At 37.4% G+C, this 19999-nt stretch overlaps 1 protein-coding gene across 3 annotated transcripts in view; it reads left to right on the forward strand.

Annotated features, from left to right (window-relative positions):
* Positions 1 to 19999, forward strand: part of METAP1D (methionyl aminopeptidase type 1D, mitochondrial) — a 1999572-nt gene that overhangs the window by 649521 nt on the left and 1330052 nt on the right. The window lies entirely within an intron of this gene.

The raw sequence follows: 19999 nt of genomic DNA on the forward strand, positions 1-19999 counted from the left end.
GGCAATGGCATGATTCAGAAAACTATAAATGCCATGCAACAGACCTTTGCTCGCAATATATTTGAACTCAGACCTTTGTGTTCATATTGAGGGAACTGCTAATTAATATCAAGGGTTTCCTTACCTTTGCAGTACTCCTCTCAATATACCTTCTCAAACATTTAAAGGTATTGTCCAACTTATGTTATTTTTATTGTGAACAGCTGCAATAGCACTTAAAACAGGCATACTTGACAGGTTCAGCTCGGGCAGGTTTAGAAGTTGGTGCTCTATGAGTTGTTACATAGTCTAATGGTTCTCCCTGCTAAACCTGGGCCTTACATTGTGCAAATGTATTTGTATTTGTACATCACTCTCTCTCTCCACCCTCTTTGTCACTATCCTGTTATGTACATTTATTTTGTTTATTTCTTTGTTTTTGTCCATTTATTTTACTATTCTGTGCAGGAGCAGAATGACCTGCACCTATCCCTCCAGCAAGGCCTTTTGCTCCCTCCCCACAACAGGTAACAGCTGCATAAACACCACCACCACCAGAAGTACCATGAACATCTTGGTTCCACACTGTCACAGTCAATTCCACACCTCTTACCATACCTGCACCACTCACATCAGGTAGCTGTGTATCAGATGCTGGGACAGTTTTACTTACTGGCAGAAGAGTCTGTGGAGGTGACACTTTTGTCACCCATTGGCAGCTGGCAGACATTGTAGGGGAGATTAGCAACAGGAGTTTGGATACCTGAATGAACCGGATGGAGGATCTCCTCCAGTAACTTGTTGAGTTATATCCATGTCCAGCACTGTCTTCCACCATCTGAGATGCGGTCTAGTGGTGACTATTCCCAGGGTGATGAGTAACCTTCTTGAAGGCTGTTGGGCCGAGGCGCTAAAGTTTTATACAATAAAATCTTTTGGATCAGTAGCCTGTTGTTTATTGTAAATATGTTCTCCTTTTTGGTGGTTTCTGATGCGTAATCGTCGTCTGGGTCACAGCTGGTAGAGACTGCAGGTGTGGACACCCAATCCTATCCCCCATCCTGGTGATCTCCTCCCTTATCTGTTTATGCCCACATCTGTTGGTTGTTCATTTCTCCCCTCAATGTCGCCTTCCTTTTGTTGGTCTGATGGTTCCTTCACCATTGTGTTCTCCCTCCCCTATTGTGTTACCACACACCCTCTCAGTCATGTCTGTCTTCCCTGCTACCTAACCTAACCATTTTACCTTCCTCTTTTGTCCATTCCTTCCTTCCTTCCTTCCTTCTTTCCCCAACTTACCTTCTCTTTATGCATGAAAAACTGGGACCTGGCTCAAACTTTATCCAACCTTCCTTATCACCATCCTGCTCATTCCTTAATTACTCACCTCCTCTTCCCACTATTTGCTTCCCCTTTTCATCCCTTTCATATACTCCCATTTCCAGCCTTTAATCTGGTCAAAAAATAGATAAACAGACCTCATCCTTGCCTATCTAGGGTTTCAAATCACTTATCATTTGTGTTGAAAAGAGCACCATCAATGCCCATGTACAACTGATGGTAACTGGCACTGCTAGTTGTGTATCACAGAGATGGTCTGCCATGTTCTGTATTTACATATGTATTATCTTCAGCTTGCACCACTCATGCACATGGGCTGAGTGTCATTGCATGGCAGATTGCACATACTACTTAGGGATTTGACTCCTTCCCCTTACAATGACTTACAATGCCAACTGTGCCACTGGATGATAGATTAGACCCTAAATGTTGTGTCCAAATGGGTTGTTGATGCCTCTCTTATTCTTTCATAATGCAAGTGTGTAAAATCCAGTTGTTATGAACTTCCCTGATTCTGTTCGTCTGACTGCTTCTGTAACATTTGCAATGCCTAACAGGAACACAAGAAGTACCCACAGTGCTTGGTACAAGTGCCGCTTCAAAAATATTCTTTCAGATGTAAAAGTACATGCCCTGTTTATTTTAATAGTGTTAACTATAGCTTTGCATTCACAATATTAGAAGGCAGGGTGTTTCAGATTATTAGTAGCATATTTGCAATAAAACAGTCTCTGAACATATTATTGTTTGCATTTATGCTATGCCTTGTCTTGAAGGACACAGAGGATTATGAGCGAGTCGCTGATCCTAAATGACTCATTATATATTTGAGACACGGATCCCAAGAAATTCATCACAAGAGTGAAGCTCAAGAGGAGTGTCTTAGCATATGTGTTGAGAACAAAAAGTGGTAGGTTAGGGTCAGAAACCCGATCATAATTCTTTGTAGTTATGGAACTTTAACTTTTCTATGTTCTACAGGTTGCAGGAAAAAAAAAAGCTAAGTGTTTTACTGGCTTTCAGAGCCATAAAACACTTAACGAGCACTGTCAGAAATGCAGTTTAACACAGTTCCTCATATTTACACTCATCTTCCATGCCTCTTTACTGACCATATTTTCACAGTATGTCTAGATTTTTGTCTTTTCCTCATAAAGTCCATGTTTTTTCAGACTAATTAATGAAGACTAAAGTTAAAAAAATGATGACCTAGATTTAAGTTTCAGGCAGAGCTGGTTGTCCAAACAGCAGCTTCATATAATTTGATATGCTGTTTATACAGTAATCTGTGATATAACATTTTTTTAACTAAGCACTTTTTGTTCCCTTTACTGTCAACCTTCAGGCCTCTTCCACTTGGATTCTTCCCATTCATTACCCCAACTAGGGAATTACCCTAGTAAAGTACAGGGGTGACATTTGTCTTTAGAGGCATCATTTTGGCAGCCCTGAGGTTTGCTTCTGCCCTAGCCTGCATTCCAGTAATGAGAGTGTTTGTACTCCATACCCCTCCCTCATGTAGAGTGAGAAGTTACTCACATCACCACAAGGAACCACAATGCCTTCTCCATTCAAAATTCCATTCCCATACATTCACTAATGAAGGTCTACCATAAGGCTGTGGCTTGGTGAGGCAAAAACTTACACCAAAGATGTGTATTGCAGTGAATTTTCCTCCTTTGAAGGATTGTGGCTGTATATGTTCTGCTCCACCCCATCCTCTCCCTTAGGATAGGCTTGCCCATTTTCCCCTTTTGGGAGCATCAAGCACCTGAGATGCTGATGGAGCTTGGGTCATGTGGCCCATTGTCAGAGATTTATGTCTGTATGCCATAGGGGCTGGCAATGTTACAATGTTTAGATCATTTTAAACAGTTGCAGCCTTTACTGGTTTATCCGTGCCTTACTTGGTTTCTAAAGTGCTTGATGAATTTTTGTTTAACTTCACTGTTTGAACTTCTTCTTTGTTTTTAAACTGGCTAAAATTGCAATCTTTGCTTAACTTCACTCACTTTGATTACGGAGAGCCTCATTTATATCCAAGAAATATTGGATGTTAGGTGGGCCAACTGGCCTGTGCCCATCTAGTTTCATGTTGCATTGTAACCATGCTGTCCTTTGTGTAATTTTCAAACATATTACTCTTTTGTTATAAGCATAAACAACAGCAAGATTCAAAACAGCTTTTTTTTTCCATAGCTCAACCTAAGTACAAATCTAATCCCATCATTTGCTTGTTGCATAACCATTTACAATATAGTGAAAGTTTATCAGAGTGCAGTTCTAAATCTTTTTTCCAGAATATTCTTTAAACTTGGTGTCACTCATGCCAAATAAAAACCCACCTTACTGTAAGAGCCACTCACATAAATTTTCCTGGGATTTTGTTTGGATCATAGGATTGTAAACAGTACAAGGCAGTCGAGTCATGCAGCCATTTATGCCCTACCAATACTATACTCAGAGCTAGGCCATTAAAACCATGGGGTGAATTTGTGAATATCCATGCGATCATCCAGTTCCTGTTTGAAGGAAGGTGATGTATCATACTGCTTAGTAGTGGAGTCTGTTTCAGAGGTGGAGGAAGCACTGTGTAATGAACCACTCCACTTTTCTTTATCTATCTGCTGGTGAATATTTAGACTCTTATTCTGGTATTTGTGGAACAATTTGATTTGTGGAGATGCAAGAGATCCTGGACCTCTAGATCTCTAATGGCTTGGAAGGCGAGGCACAAACCTCATCTCAGCAGTATGTAAGACACTGAATAAAGGGACAGTGCTTCCAATCTTTTCTGGTAGCTTAATGGGAATTATTTACTTCCTGGAACAACTTAGTATCTCATAATCTGAATCGGTCATTGAAGGATATATATTACCATACTCTTTCTTGTGTACTTTCCTGCAAGTAAATATGCTTTTAATTCCCCAGATGGATTGGCCATCACAGGCACTTTCTTTTAAAGGCAGCTTAGCAAACACAGCTACTTTGCTTACCAGTTTTGGAACTGCCTTAGTTATAATTTACTTATATCACCCATCCCAGTCAAACTCAGTACTCCTTGCCATTATATTCTTTAGATTGTGCAATACAGAGGGAAGAAACGGGAAATAAAAAAGTAAACATCTGTATTTTTATTGTTATCTGTATGTCACTCATATAATGTCACAGCTTGGACCTTTTCTCCCCAGGCCTCTGGTGAAAGTGAGCTCCTACTCAGTCTGACTTTACCGGTAGTCAAATGTCAATAAATAAATGCAATGTCACATTATCTTGTTAAAGAAATACATAGAATTATTGTGTTACTTTATTTTATGAAATATATGGTAATGAAATGAGCAAGCCATAACTTCTGTTTCTCTAAGTTTGCTTTCCTGTTACAGAAGCCAGCTTTTGCCACTGCCTAGATTGCCCACATCCATTTTTTTTAAGTGGCTCATCCTCCTCCTCTACAGTTTCATTGTTCTTTTACCTACATCATCAGTCACCTCACTGGATTCATGCAAGGAGACACCATTCACTACCTCAGATTTGCATTACCACAGACAGTTCAACAGTTCTTGTAAATTTGTAGAAGTCTCTTGCAAAGAAAATGTTGAAAAATGCTGGATACAACATCATGCATTATAGTTTCTTTAGCTGATATTCATATATTTCTACCAAAACATGAGCTGATTTTTGATGTATCTGGACTGAAAACTCATTGTCAAAATGCATGTTATTTATTTTTCGAGTCCCCCAGGGCAAAGAAGGGATTTGGTCCATTATTACAAAAGCCTCATATCCTTTAAACAATGTGATGAGGTTGCTTACCTAACACCATTGGTCCTGGCTAAAATAGTCTGTGTGCTGCCTCTTAGCCAGTATGTGTCACCAACTTTACCTTCATATATAGTGACAGACTGTCCTCTTTTCTTTGTACAAAATGCCATTAGCATGGTTGTTTTTCATTCAAGCTATTTCTTCTTGATCAATTTGCTTATCTTCAGGCATTTTGTAATGTTGCTTCAAAATTTATGCATTGCTTCTTTAATTACTTATTTCTTGTTTTAATTCCAAAATGGATTCTGAATGACCATTTGGGATCTTATTGATATCCGTGCCTCTTTTGAATACCTTTTCTAGAAACCCATTCAAGTTATTATTTATCTTTTGGTTTTCTGCCAGGATGTTCTCTGAAAATACTTTTTGATGTCACTAGATTCAAGCATGCCCCAAATTTCATTTAAGACAGCATCTTCCATCTGTCCATCTGCAACGTGTTCATCTGACATTTTTTCAGTCTTTTGCTTATTTTTATCATGTATGCTGAATCAGCTGTCATCTATGACCATCTGTTGACTTCTAGTAAAACAAACCCCAGATTATACTCTGTTCAAATGAACATATTACAGGACTAACCATAGGGACCAGCTGTTCCTCAGGACACCATTATAAGATCCTGAATATAAATCTGTCTGTCTATATATATATATATATATATATATATATATATATATATATATATATATATATATAATTTATAGGTAGTTATCTGGGTTACTAACTTTTGAACAAAATGCTCACATGTCGACACCTTTTTAGTGGACATCATTTGGTTGATAGAAACAGATGATTGACATGTGTACAAGATCAACAATCCCTTGGCATTGTTATGTATAATTGGGGGGGGGGGCACAGTCCCCACATAGGGAGTGCAAGGGTAGGGTTTTCCCCTTTGCAAAAACATTTAGCTTTTGGTTTGCCTGCTCCAAGGTTAATACTCAGAGCATGCTCACTAGCTGTTGACATTCCGTTTTTTGATGTTTTTACTTTGACGTTACAAAAGTCGATATTTCACCTGTTCGGTGTTTAATCTCATTGTATACATGATCTTTTAGTGTGTCCCAATATGCCTTATGTATTTTCATTCTTTGTTAGCCTTGTACATAAGGATATTGCTTTTATTGATTCAGCAAAAAGTCCATTAACTGTATTAGACTAAAATCAAAATTTACTAAACATTTTGAAAATCCATGCAATATTTCAGTTTTCACCAAGAATGTTTTCAGAGGAAATAAAGCAGTATTAAAAACAAATATGGCTACATTAAATATAGCCTGCTCAAGTAGCATAAAACGTATAACTAATTCAGGAAATGTGTAGAATAAATTCTGTTTATTGTATATCAGGTTTTTAAAGGTCACTTACAGACTGGCAAGTGCTGAATGCCCCCCAAAAAATGAAATTATTTACATCACATACAATTCTGCATAGATAAATGTAAAAAAAATACTCAAAATTCAAAGAGAAAGCAAGGCTTTGAATAAATTCTGTTTATTGTACATATCAGGTTTTTAAAGGTCTCTTACCAATCAGCAAGTCCTGAATGCCTAAACAAACTAAAATTATATACATGACTTGGAAAGTACAACATACATAAAGATGAGAAAACTACTTAAGATTCAGAGAAAGCAATTTTTCAATCATGTGCTCTACAGGGTTTTATAAACTGTTTACATGGACTTCTCTGCATGTTGTATTACATAATATCTGTAGTATGCACAAACCAGTTTGCATTATAGATATTATGTAACACAAGATGCAACAATATAAAATTCAGATAGCCATACTATGTAAAATGTCACGATTCAAGACAATTGACATTTACCTTATTAGGATAAACTTAAAGCTGTGATCTCTGCGTACCTCCAACTTATTAATCCAAAATCAGTCTTTTTTGTGTAGTACTCTTATATGACTGCCTCCCCATTTAAATCATCTGCACCTTGAATGACCAAATCCTTCTCCCCCCAGATTAACTGGTTTAGTTTTCTTCTTCATTCTATCTTCCTCCTCCAGTATAGATCATAAATTATCTTTTTGATGACCACTACTGGCTAGAGTAGTAAGACATTAGAATTAAGCACGACATAGCTGTCGTCCATGAGTAGCTGTTTCAATTTTATTTCTGCTTCGCAGGCTGATTCTGCATTTCTGTAGGTACCATTGCAGTCTACATATTATTTTACAGCACACTGTCTTCATGCAAGCTCAGCCAATGCGGTATGTTTGTCTGAGTTTAACATTCCACTAGGGAATGTTCATGCATTGGACCTACCTTTGGCTTCTTCCCAAGATAGACTGACTGGCCAATGACCCTCTTCTGTATGTCAAACTTTTCCTTTGCTTTCAGGTCCACTATTTGAACACTAGTTACTCAGTTTGTCTTCAGGTTTGTTATTTATTTGCCTTTGAAGACAGTATTTTTATCTAGTAACTATAACAACTAATGTTTGCTTAATGTTCCAAACTCCATAGCTACATAAACTTTATCAGTAATTGTATATTTTTTCAAGTTTTAATTGATCAATGACCTATTCTTATTCTTTCAAAATTTGTAAACTTCCATTTAAAATGTTTTACTAAGTGTGTGTGTATGCATGGGGAATTGCCCCAACTTCACCCAGAGCCACTTAATTATTCTTTTTAAGGTAAACTCCAGTTGAATGGTCCATTGATCTAGTAGGATCCTAAATACTATAATATACTGGCTCTGTGTTGACGTCCCAAATGTCTGCCACTAAGTGGCAACACTTACAGTGAGCTTGTCTTATGAATTATGAACACTGATGTTTTCTACTGAGATTTATAACTGATTTTGACTTCCTTTATAATGAGTGATAAACTGGGAAAAAAACTATTAGCAATTTATGTAGCAATATGGTAAAATATGTTGTACGTTAAGTAAGAATTCTCTGTGATATTTTTTATTTCATTTTACAAAGAGTTCACAGTGCTGATAGCAGAGCATGAAACTAAAATATCAGAAATGGAAACTGACATCACTGATGAAGACTACCAATCTCAAGAAGTTGAAATACGCTATTGCTTTTTTAATTTAAAAAACTCAGGTCTGATTTGGACTACAGTCTTTTAATATACAACCAATGCTCTACTGCTCATGATTTTACCACAGGTCAGTAGACTGTTACAGTAGATTAAACTGCATGAAATTTAACTTTACATAGCTTTGTATGAGCTTGTGCCCCATGCAGCACAGATGTGGATGCTCTGCCCCCACACCCCTGAACTCTAACTATAGCTCTTACAAGGTTGTACATTTTTTTGGAAGAAAGGAAAATGTGTAGTTCCCTTTCTTCCAAGGTTATGAGATCTTGGAGATGGCATATATAATGCCTGGGAGGTGTGGGTAGTGCCACCACAATGGGTGAGGCAGATCCATGTCAAACATATTTTACAATATTATTTTTAAATGTCACTACAGACGTGAGGCAGTAGGACTGTGGTGATATGCCTGGCTTTGGTGCTGATCACATCAGGTAGACTGTCTTTAGTGTCTTCATCAGAGTATGGATGAGGAAGAAAATACATCCTAATGAAATAATATCAGAATTTCTAATAATGGAGATGGGCAGTGAGACATAATATGACAGCCCTCATAACAATGTTGATTTCAGAAATCATTTCACTGTAAGGACTTTCATTAAGAATTGAAAGAATTCATGTCTGCCTTCATCCTGCCCAAAAAGCTTGCATAGAAACATAGTTCTGTTACTTTAAAATGTGTCTCATTTCAAAATCAACTCATAACCATGTAAAATTTGTAATATGCAACCCATACCAATGAAGAGAAATACTATTAGTTATGACTTTGATTCTTTTTCATTAGTGCTATATTAAAATAAAAAGAAAGCTGGATTTAGTTAACCTGTTGGAAATAGAACACAGTAGCTCGGCTTCTATTCTCTGCTAAGATTAAAGTGACCCTTAAACACTACTACTGTCTTTTTAACAGTAAAACAGCATAAACCTTATAAGCACAGGCTTGTTTATGGTGATGGTGTGAGGTATTAAAAATAAATGTGTACAATGTATATGTCATGTTGTATGGTATAAAAATTATAAATAAATATGCACAGGACAGGTATACATGAATTGGCTTGGTTCATCATTTTTACATAAGGTTTGTGACACTGCATTTTACAACACTAAGCTTAATTTTTGATGAGGGGATGCCTGGCATGCTGAAGGCATCCTGCACTCATGTCATGTCATGGTGGATTCAGTTGTGTGAGTGTATAGTGTACTAAGCAGATAAGATTTTGTGTGTTTCTTTCAGAAAGTGAGAATTAAAATGATGGTTCTGATTGCATGCAGTAACTTGTTTTTACTGTAATAACTATGTAAGCTGGACAAGCCTTATGAGATTAGAAGGTACATAGTGCCATAGGTCATTGAAAGAAAGAGAATACTTAACTTTGATTAGTTTACCATTTCAGAGTTTTATGCATTAGTGAACTGGTAAATTATCTTGTTGGAATGAGATTTTTGGGTGGGATTTGCTAGCAAGGTGCTACTACAGAATATGACCTTTGTATGAAATGTTACAGTTGAAAATTTAAGGGTGTGTGTATAAACATATTTCCTTTTTCATCAATCCATCTGATCTCACATTTGGGTATCAAGTCACTCCTCAGAACTGATTGGGCCCTTTACTAGTGCTCTAGTGCTATGAGTTCCTGCAAAGTTTACCCATTATCCACTGAAAGCCTCCCCTTCAGTTCTTGTTTGCTGCCATAGCAGAAGGATTTCGACCATCATCACTGTGCTTTGTTAGAAATAATTCTGATTTGGGGAAAATAGTTCAATTCTCTGTCTTTTATGGGCATTATTGATATTAGATTACTTTATTGTCATTTTCCTTGTTACCTTTAGTGTCTGCACTTATAGGTGCTAAGAGAGCTGCCTAGCTCCATTTCTTTGGCTTTAGACTTCTTATCTGTTAGGTAGCTCTAGTTAAAAAAATAGTGAAAGAAGGTTTTGGGTTCTCCTGATAATTAATAATAGAAATAATCATGGTATCCCTTGCTATTGCTGTTAGTAGTCAAGGTTGTTTATAACATTAGCTTACTATGGATAAAACTTTCAAAAATATAGTAAGTATGGGCATAAACTCCATCCCACCCTCTGGTTCCCATGATATGTATGTTGTCTGCCTAGACCCTGAACACCTTAATGTAGTGTGTACTATCTGTAAGAGGTTTGGACCCCACTCCGTAGCAGACAGGAGGTGTAAACTTATCATTAAATGCTTCTTCCTCCTGAGCAAGCAGAAAGGCAGGAAAAGAAAAGAAATAGAGACATGGATTAGGATAGGGAGAGCAGATACTTTGAGAGAGAATCTTCTCCTTCCTTAGTGCCAAAGCCCAAACCTCCTACTTTAGAGACTATTGTGATTAGGGACAAGTCACCAGTCAAATCTATTAGTAGATGCTTCTCTGAGAAAGCTGCCCCCCTTTCTTTATTCTAGCCTCTGTCAGTATATTCTCTAAAATCTGTGGGACCTTTTATAAGTACTTTTGAATTTGATTGGGGACTTGTGATGAGGGCTTTCTTTAAGATGCTGATGAAGCTGGGCATCATCCTATCCCTGTTACTAGGACTGGACACCCATCACCTCTTTTAGCATTTTCCCAGTACCAGTCTTCACATCTGTTGCTTCGCTGCTGGCATTCCATCCCGATCTAGTGTTTCTTAAGTACCATCTACTATCCCTGCTGCAGGGAGGACAGTTTTGCATCCAAATCATTCTATGCCAGCCCCCTCGGTGTTGAGTGGGTCTCAGACCCAAATATTCTATGTCCCCTGTGCTGTCTGCAAGTTTAACTCACTTGGAACCATTTTTGGTGTCTGTGTCATTGGTGTTCAAGCTAGCATTACTGATCTCTGCCTTATCTGTACTGGGACATTAGTCTTTGGATCCACCCACCTCTTTCTGAGCTGGGGATAAATCTGTTCCAAGGATTGCTTGTTTAGGACAGAAAGATTCTGGTTCTGCCTTCAAGACTAGGGAGAGGATGATTTTGCATATTTTGTAAATTTTTTTATTGAACAAGCAGACAGAAAGGAATTTTTTGCCATCCTGTAAAAGTTCTAGTCTCCTGAACAAAACTGATATTAATATTGTATATCCAGGTTATACACTTTCCAAGGTATTAAAATATGTTTTTGAAAATTTAGAGAAGGTATCTTTTTAGATTTTTTTTCTGTATTATAATATAGCACGGTATTGATGTGAAGATTGCAAATACATTGACTTCTGTTATTGTATAGAAAACTTGTTGATGAACTTATTGCTATTTGTGCAATGTAAATAGCATTTAGTGCTCACATGATATGTACATTTGTTTGGTTTATGTTGTTTAACTTGAATTTTTCAAAAAGTGCTCTAAGGAATATAAGAAGGTGTACTGGAGATGTGGCTGTTTACAGTTCTTAGACATGAAAGAGTTCATTAAAAAAAACTTGCATTATAAAATGGTAACCTCGAGTCCTCTGTGTTGTACTGTTGTGAAAAAATCTAAAATAAATATGAGTTGAGTGGAAATGAATACAACCTGCAGTCAGAAGAGGAGACTATAAACAAGCACAGCCAGTGTTAATTAGTCTTTGTTTTAAAAGTGAAGTAAAATGTTTATAAGCCAAAACCCAAGTATTGAAAAGGTAGTAAGTTGAATGCATATCTATTGGACCAAATGATTAAAATATCTCCCAATGAATTAAGCACCTTCCTATCCAGCAGTAAACATCAAAGGTAAAAAAACGGAGTTGTTAGCTTTTTAAGAGTTTATATAAGGGAACTGTCTTTTAACCGTTTTTTAATTAAAGTCTGTGGAAGAGTTCCTGCTGGACGTGAAAACGCTTACTATAATAATAAATGTTTTATTGTAACTGCTGTGTTTGCAGCCTTTCCGTTTTTTTACTTTTGGCATATCTATTGGAGCAGAGATACAGGCAAGCAGTAGCCAATAAATGAAAAGAATGAAATGAGAATTGTCTGTGCCGTATTTTTTCCACATTTTTCTACATTGGAATGTGACTGTGACACATTCAGAGTCACAGTGGCAGAGATGGGCAGCTAGAGTTAACAGTTATACTACTTCCCTAAGCATAACTATAGTTGAAATAACTTGCAGCATTGTTGTTACATATGGTAGGACATGAGATTTAGTGGGTAGATGTAGCCATTAAAAACCCAGTGACACGTTTGCAGATATAAAAGAAACAGTATACAGCTACTGTAAACCCAAGTTATATAAGGGCCTTAGCAAGACATTATGAATGCATATACATAGATAAAAATATCCAACTGATGCAGATGTGAAGCTGTAAAACAGTTAGGAGAAAGGTATTGTCAGAGCCTGACTTGGGCTTCTTTTGAAATGCTGAGCTGCATAACTTCAGTACTCAGAATATTGAGACAGAAAGTATGAATATGAAGAATATATGCCTAATACAAAGTTTCAGTACTTCCAGTTTTCCCTTAGTCCAAGGTATATCGATCTCAAAGATAATTTATACAAATAGCAGCAGTCTGTGTTGGCAGTGTAGGTAGACTTCAAAATGTTTTTATAACATTATAGTTAAGTTTCTAGATTCACTCTTTCTTGAACAGTTACACTTTTTTTAGTTATAGAATTTTCTTTTATTGGTCTTGCACTTCATATGGAGAGCTCCTAATTTAGTACATCACTAAAATTGCCAGATATGCAAACAAAGAAAATAGAAGGGTTCAGGACAGGAATATAAACAAGCTAGAAAAGGAAAAAGGCAGATTAAAGGATACAAAGAGAGAGTAAATGAAGGAAATTGAGATATAATCCATATTGAATGAATAAGAAACACCAAACAATTAACAAAAAAACAACTTTTCATAAATTCCTAAAAAAAAAACAAAAAAAAACATATGTTGAAGGGTCTGAATTAAGGTTTCTTTGTATATTAAATCTTTGTAACAGATACTGAGAGAAAACTGTAGAGAGAAAATAAGCACTGCTGCCTACAGTAAGCTCTGTTGTGCAAGGAATCTTGTTGTGATGTAATATTCAAATTACTATGTACATAGATTCTGTGAAATCTCATGGTAGTTCATATGGCTGAATATCCCTTTGGTAGCAGTTTTTTTAAGTTGCTCATTTGAAACAAAATTGACCTTACCAGCGTGCAAAAGTGTCTTGATTATTATCATGGTAGAGAAACCTGAGAAAAAAAGTTGTACTGTTGCGCACAGTAGGTCATTTTGTCAAGTCTTGCTCAACTTATCCCATTTCACCATTGCCCTCTTCTCCTTCCAGATAAAATCCTTCAGCTCTTTATAATAATTATTGTCCACAACTTCTCAGCTGGTGGATAAAAATGTGCCTGATCTGTATATAAAACTAAAGGGACCAAAAAACATCTTCACAGCTTGTAACTTGCTATACATATCCTTGAACAAGAGCTTCCAGTTTCTCAGTTTTTGTATTATCTTTTATTTAGTCTCTTCCCACATATCACACATCCTAAGTTGCCATAACTGAATCTTTTCTAGCCCATACTCCGAAATACTTCATTTTATCATATCCCCGTAAATATGGATATTGCTGAACCAATTTGTACGTAGATACATAGTTTACAGCTATTGCCTTTGTTTTGTCTACATTAATTTTATATCCCAAACGTCTTGAAACTGCCTTATAATGTTCCAAAACACTAAGATGTCATTTTCTGGTTTTATCAAGTACAAAATAATATAATCTGCAAATAAAGTCAGCTTTTCTTCATTAACATACCAATCACATCCTTGAATTTCTGAGTTCCTTATTTTCTCTGCTAGTGGATCTAAAGATAAAGCAAATAAAGGGGAAAGAGGACACCACTGCCTGGTTCCTCTGTTCAGACACAACTTAGAGAAGAACCCTCCTAGTTAGCCATATTATTGTATCAGGGAATGCAAATGCTTCCATTGCCCTACTCCTAAAATTCCCACCTCCTCTGTCTAATGCTTTTTTCTGCATCAAGAACAAACAACAGCAGCAGTATTTCCTTACATTCTGATTCCCTCTGGATCATCATTGTTATATTAACATTTGCTTCCCCACCTCAAAACCACACTGATCCATATCTATCAATTTTGGCAATATCTTTGCCATTCTTTTAGCTATTATGGACATAAACACTTTATAACCATGATTTAAAATTGAAACGGTTTATATGAAGCTGGGTCTGATGGGTCTTTGCAGTCTTTAGGTATTACAGTTACCACAATTTTCTTTTAGGATTTTGGTGCTTACCCTTCTTTTAAAATACTGTTAAACAAAACCTTCCAGATCTCACTTTCTTCCCTACTGTCTTCTAAATTTCCACAGTACTACCATCTATTCCTGGAGACTTTCCTGCAGATGGAATATACATCACTGTTTTTATCCCATCTCCTCCTGTCTTAATTGTTAATTGTTGAGCCTTATCTACCTCTAACCTCGGCATATCTAAGTATTCCATAAATATTTAAATTTGTGCTTTTTCTTGATTTCCACATTTCTCTGCTTTATAAAATTTCTGAAATATCTGTAATCCCTTTACAAATATCTCTGGTTATTTTTCTTGTTCTAGGCTCACTTAGTTTGGCAGCAACCCTTTCTACATTCTGTTGCTAAATGTTTTTATGCTCTAGAGTTATTATCAAAAACAGTTGCTTAACAGCAATATTTCTAAGCTCATGCATGTTACCCAGATGCCCCCTTATTTTCTATTTAGCACTCTACAGTTGTGTCTTTTCTAGTTCTGTGAAATTCCCCTTATTCTGAAATAATTTAACGTTTGTCAGCCCCCATGAATAATTCTTGTTACTTCTTAACCATATCTATTTTTCTTTTAATTTCTGCCCCATTTTTAAATATCACTTTCATTTTATCTCACTCATTAGCTGTAATTTCTGAAGAAATTTCTGTCTTCCCTAATAACTGTCAAATAACTTTGACTATCCATTCCTTAAATTCTTCTCTTTTTAACAGGTAGGTTGGGAAACACCAGTTTCTTATTTGTACTTCATTACCCTGCATTTTATCCTGATTGTGATTGTTATTGGCACATGATATGAAATAGTTATTGGATGTGTGTACGTTCTTGTGACAAATAATTTCTGTTTAGTCTAGCCCAGTTATTGTACCTTGGGGAATAATACATAAATTCTCTCAGAGTTCCTACTGATGAATTCATGTCTTCTGTATACCAAATATTTTCTTACATTTCTTCAGAAATCTACCCTGTTTTGTTATATTTTTCCTAGGTCCACCAGATGCAGCCTCACTGTTGCAAATCAGGTTCCAGTCCCCACCTATAAGTAATATTCTGTGTTGAAAGCTGATTATTTCTCCCAAATATTTCTTAAGCTCCATAATAGCAGGTTTGGGTGGAATATATAAATACATGCCAGTGGAATCCTTTTTCCTTGCCAGCAGCCACATACTACTACAAACCTGCCATTACAATTATTTTCCTGTTCTATCACTATTACAACTCCTCTAGCAATTATCCTCTAGCAATTAATATAAGTACTCCCCTTTTCCTCTGTCCTAGATATTCTGCTGAATAACCATCCTGAAATCCTTTCTTTAGCAAATTGATATACTCACTTATTTCCAGATGTGTCTCCTGTAGCATTGCTATTTGCATGCTACATTTCTTAATAAAATTCAGTACCCTTACCTTTTTGTCCATACCTGTGAGGCCATTCACGTTCCAAAGTAATATGTTTATTGTAGCCATTACGATAAGAACTTATTTACACCTATATATATATATATATATATATATATATATATATATATATATATATATATATATATATGGGTTCACTTCTAAATTTCGAAATCCCAAAATCTCGAGTTTCAGAACATCGAGTTCAGATCTTGGAATCTTGAAATTGTGAACCCTCCCCTGAAACACCACTAAACACAAAAAAAAAAAAACAAGCGTATACAGGGGGGCAAGCCCCCCTATACCCCCCCCGCAACTTAAATATACCAACTCCGAGATCTCACTACAGCAAGGACAAGGGAAATCTCCCGGTCCGCGCTGTATGCCGATCTCCATTCAGGATTTCAAAGTTTTAAAACTTTGAACATATGATCTTCGATCATATGAGATTCGAAGTTTTGAACTTCGAAATTCTGAACGTAACTCATATATATATGGACCCACTAATGTTTGGCAGATTGATCCTTTATACACTTGTTTCCTTTCATTTCCATTTGAACCTATGTTACATTTTACAACACTTTTTGTTTTAATGAAAACCCTCAAACAGCAGCAACAACAACAAAAAAATGCACCCCCAGAGCACCCCCATAACCTTTTAACTTAAAACAAACACACAAAACTATATAAATCTTCAAATAATGAAGTTTAAGCCTCCTGAAATGGATAATTGTCCCAAATCGACAGCTATACCCACAAGATGTAATTAACCTAACATTAAGATTAGTCATACTAAATTGAATGTTACAGAATGTGGTCCTACTTAACACTAATTGGGTCTTTTCTTATCTTGTCTTATCTTTATTCCCCTCCCAGATGTGAAAAGCAGCTTGCATGCTTTCAGAAAACATTAACTTTTAGCCTTAAGAAAAAATGTACTGCCAATCTTTAAATAAAACTTTTTTATACATTGTTCTAGTAAAAACATTAAAGTATTTATTCACTAATTTCAGTGTTGCTGGTCTTCCTGTTTATCTCCAGCTCCCAAACCCAGGCTGTGGCTCAAGTCCAAGGTACTCATGATTCTTCTTGTCAATGGTTGTGCTTTTATGTATCTCTCAAGGATTTATCCTTGGAACATTGGAAACGGTTTCACTGGCAAAGTCTCTCAATGAGCTTTATTGTCAGAAGAATGAGAAACAGAATCCCCTTCTGTCTGCTGGCTTACTTTCTGTTGGACGGATTTTTATATTTCTTCCTTAGCATGTTCTGCATCAAAAAATGACTTTGATCCTCCAGGAAAAAAATATTCCGAAGTCAGCTGGATATAGCAACTTGAATCTCACACATGCCTCTCAGCATTCCCTGATTGCTGGAATAGATTTGCTTCTCTTCTGCCTTGTGTAAAATGAATAATCATTTTCCACAAACATTCTAATGTCTTGTGTTTTTACTATTTTGCCCTTCTGCCTCAGTTTTGTCAGCATCAACTCTTTCTGATAATATGATTTCATCTTTACTAATGCAGGTCTTGGTTGCTTTCTCATAGTTGGGTTTGGAGCATACACTTCAGTTAACAAATCCTGTTATGGGAAACCAGTCCAGTTACTTATTTGTGCTTTCTTAAAATGAATACACTCTTTTCCTTCCAGTTTCTCTGGTATAGCAGTAAATCTCAGGTTATTTCTGTGTGCTCTGTCCTCTAACTCTACCATTTTTAAGCAGCTCTTCTTGAGCAGTCTAATGCTCATCTAGCCTTTTCTTCATTTCAACCTCTGCTTTTTTGTAGTTTTATCAGTTCAGTTAAATAGCTGTTTAAAGCTTCTTCCATTTTTCCAGCCTTTTGTTATTTGAGTTGATATACTTCATTGTTTCATTTATGTTAAGCAGCTCTGAGCACATTTGACTTATTTTGTTCCTCTAAATTACTGGAAGCCATCTCTTTTACCACAGTTGGAGCTTGAACTATGTTTTGCCAAACAACTGTAGGATTCGTAGGTTCATAGGTTGGTACTAGGCTATCGGCCCTAGGGCCTATACAAGCCTAGCCATAACAATTCCCTGGCTATTTCTTCCCACAGTATTTACTTCCCTGGACCCCTGTCTAGCAGGGCGACTGACGTGATCCCCGGGGTGAATTTCCTATCCCCCATCCAATCATCAAGGTTCCTTTTGAAGAGGGCCAAAGAGGCGCTCTGCTTGACATGTATGGGCAGTCTATTCCAGAGTCTGGGAAGTCTCTGGGTCAGGAATCTATCCCTCCAGCATGTTTTGTTCATTGTGTTGACACGGTTTAGATCCCTGGAACATGTGTCTCTGAGGGATTGGGATTTCTTTAAGTGTAGCATGTCCAACAGCTCTGGGTTTGACATGGCCTTGTATGTTAAGCAGAGATCGCCTCTGAGTAGATGATATGCGACACAGTAAAGGTGAAGTTTTTTTTAGATGGTCAGCATAGGGCATCTGCTTTAGGCCTGTGATTCTTTTAGTGAGGTATTTCTGCGGCCTTTCCAGTTGTTGCAGATGTCTTGAGAGCTACATACCAAATGGGGTATTGTATTCTGTAATGGGTCTAATGAGGGATGAGTACAGTGGGACAATGACCTCCTTTTTTTCTGGGTGAAAAGCCCTTAGTGATGAGGTGTGCCACATAGAAGGATTTCCTGACTGTTGTGATGATGTGGTTATCGAAGGTGAGACCACTGTCCACATGTGTCCCTAAGTCTCTTATCACACTTTTGGTGTTTAGTGTACTGCCACCTATATGGTAATTCATGGGTACATGTTTTTTCCCAAAGGGGATAACTATAAATTTCTTGGCATTGAGCTTCAGCCCATGGCTCTAGCACCAAGCATTTAAGGCCCTTTTGTAGAATATCCACATCATTTGGGGATTCAATAATGGCTCCCAGTTTGCAGTCATCTGTGAACTTTCTTAGCCAGAGTCCCTTGGTGTTGGCCTGTACTTCATTGAAATAGATGCCAAACAAGAGTGGTCCCAGGACTGAACCCTGAGGTACTCCACTTGTCACTTGTCTGGAGCTGGATTTGGAGTCGGCTACTTTTACAGTGTGGGTTCTGTCAATAAGCCAGTTGGCAATCCATCGAGTGACGTAGGGATTAATGCCCAGCTTAGTAGGTTTATCTATGATTCCAGAGTGGGGGATGGTGTCGAAGGCCTTGGCGAGGTCCAGATAGGCTGTGTGGACCACCTTACCCTTGTCCACGGCTCTGGAGACTGATTCGAAGAAGTCAGTCAGGTTCAGGAGACAAGATCGGCCCTTCACGAACCCAAACTGCGGGAGTCCAGTGTTTGAAGGTTGCAATGTCTTTTTTTATAAGTTCCATGATAATATGTTCCATGGCCTTGCAGATCAGGCTCATCAGACTGATGGGGCAGTAGTTCCCAGGATCCAAGGTGGATCCCCCCTTGTGGAGTGGGATAACTGTAACTGTGCGCCACTCAGTGGGCACAAAGCCTGAGTGAGGCTATGATTAAACATGACACTTAGGTGAGGTGCCAGTTCATTTTGTAGTTCATGTAGTACACAGCCTGGGATGTCATTTGGTCCCATGGATGCTGTATTCTTAGCTTTGAAGAGTGAGTCTTTTACCTGTGTGGCTGTTATTACCGGAATTTGTTAATCCTTTGATATTGAGATGGGCCTTTTAGGGTGTGTGGGGGGGTGAAGTTTGCACTGAATCGATTTGCCAGGATATTGGCAATATCCTTGGGATCAGTATATTTAATGCCATTCTGTTGTAGCTCAGAGCAGGTCTGAGCATTGCCATTTAGATTCTTGACATAGCTATAGGATGCCTTGTGGTTGTCTTTGGAATCTTTGGCAATTTTATTTTCACAACTAGTTTTGGAGGAGGATCTCGGCTTCTTACTGAGGCTGGTAAGAGAATTTTTTGCATCTTGGGATTTTCCTCTTTTCTGCAACAGTTTCTTCCTTTTGTTGTAAAGTTTGTATATGGCAAGAGACCACCAGATTGGCTTCCTTTTTTGGAGGAAAGCGTCTTGGCTCGTACAGTGCCTTAGTGTAGGATTTAGCAGTCGAACTTTCAGTTCCCATCTGCATGGGTGTTATGAAGTTTGTTACTTCTGACTTGAGTAGCATGAGGTTGGCTTTGGAGAAGTTTTTTACGGAGGTTT

The sequence above is a fragment of the Protopterus annectens genome, chromosome 6.part1, assembly GCF_019279795.1.
Source record: "Protopterus annectens isolate FY-2018-M chromosome 6.part1, PAN1.0, whole genome shotgun sequence".
Classification (NCBI taxonomy): domain Eukaryota; kingdom Metazoa; phylum Chordata; order Ceratodontiformes; family Protopteridae; genus Protopterus; species Protopterus annectens.